The sequence below is a fragment of the Triticum dicoccoides genome, unplaced genomic scaffold (genome assembly GCF_002162155.2).
Source record: "Triticum dicoccoides isolate Atlit2015 ecotype Zavitan unplaced genomic scaffold, WEW_v2.0 scaffold24414, whole genome shotgun sequence".
Lineage (NCBI taxonomy): Eukaryota > Viridiplantae > Streptophyta > Magnoliopsida > Poales > Poaceae > Triticum > Triticum dicoccoides.
In genome coordinates this window covers 22,511-24,412 of record NW_021250513.1, presented here as the reverse complement: position 1 = coordinate 24,412, position 1,902 = coordinate 22,511, and positions in this window count along the sequence as shown.

Genomic DNA, 1,902 nt, shown 5'->3' with positions numbered 1-1,902 from the left:
GGCGGGACCCCAACATGCGTGGTTGTGCGCCCGATCTAGAAGCGACGACGTTGGCTTCAATGGCGGCGGCGGTCGGCCCTGCCTCGGGCCACGGGCGGCTGGCCTGGATCGGGCGGCGGCGCGATGCGGTCTTCGGCGGCATGTCATCCGGCTTTAGATCGGCGGCGGCGTCGAGGGCCTAGTGGACTGCTTGGCAGCACCCATGGCAGATCTGTTCTGGCCGGTGTAGCCAGTGGTGGTGGTCATCTTCTTCGTCGGCGGTGGCCGGCCAGAAGCTTGGTGATCGGATCTCGAGATCCATCATCTAGTCCCGGCTGCGAGTTGGGGAGACATGGTTGCCGGTGAAAACCGAGCCGACGATAGATGATGGAGGCGTTCTACGTCGTTACCTTGATGAAGGCATCGTCGGGTAACTACTGTCGACCCACTCATGCTGCTCCGGGGGAAACCCTAGGATCTGGTGTTCCAGATCGGACGATGGCGGCACTGCAGTGTCGTTTCTCTCTTGGGAGCATCGTTTGTGGAGCAGCGCTGGAAGTCAGAGGTAGGAGGTGGAGCGGCTTCGTCTTGCACGGAGCTTCGGTGGAGATGTCAAGTCATGCCTGACCGACAAGTGCTACGCTTGGTCATGCCTGATCGGCAGGTGCTACGCACGACAGATCCTCCAAGGACTTCAAGCTGTGTCGGCTGGTGATGCTTGGCAGCATGGCGCTGAGGTGTATCAGTGGCGACCGCGATGTGTTCAGCTGTTTGCGCGCAGGGAGGAGGTGTCGTTGGGCGCCATGGTGGCTCAACAATAGCTGGACCGAGCAAGATTGATGCATCAGTATAATTCTGAAGATGGAGCGGTGGCAGTTGGCGGCGGCGGCCTCTGAGAGCACGCCGGACCAGTGTGTGCCCCAGACCCGGCAAGTGGCTAGGTTGGGGTCTCAGGTCTTAGATGTTAGGCTTGACTGCAATGTCTTTTTGGTATTAGGCCCAGGCTATCTGCGCCCCTTCATCAACTTGATAGGTGTAGCGACAGTTTGTTGCTTAGATGACGGCTTTAGTCTTACTGTTGTATTGATTTTGTAAGGTCTTGTGAGAATAATTAATAAAGTGGCCGTATGCATCGCCCAGATGCAGAGGCCGGGGGTCATCCTCCTTTTCTAAAAAAAGAAAATATGCCGATCCATAACCATATGAGACAGTAATAGATACTACAGTATAAAAAATAGATAGCTTACTGCTACAGTTCATAGGGGCGTGCGCCACTGTGACAGCCCATCCTGTCCGAAAAAGGTGAACCTACGTAGGCCTACGAGCAAGCTTGGCCAAGACCAGGATTAAGCTAAACTAAGAAATTTGAATGTTAACGAGGCCCAAATCCACATGGAGAGCAGTACTAGGAAGGATATTCTCATACTGACACAATACAAAGACAAGTATATGTGAAATCTATTCTTTCATAATTCGCAATTAATCCTTGTATTTTTTGTTGGATTAGGTCTAACTTTCTTGACCAAACTGCAAGCGCGGATTAGGTCTACTTCTCCTCTCTCGCTTGCTGGATCAAGAAGGAGGAGACGTTATCGAGCCGCACGTGTGCTAAACTCGGCGGTGTCGTCCGTTCGGCACTAGATCGGTTGGATCATGATCGGATCGCGAAGAGTACGACTACATCAACCGCGTGATAAATGCTTCTGCTTACCGATCTACAAGGATACTGTTGGAAATATGCCCTAGAGGCAATAATAAAAGTACTATTATTATATTTCTTTGTTCATGATAATTGTCTTTTATTCATGCTATAACTGTATTATCCAGAAATCGTAATACACGTGTGAATACATAGACCACAATATGTCCCTAGTGAGCCTCTAGTTGACTAGCTCGTTGATCAACAGATAGTCATGGTTTCCT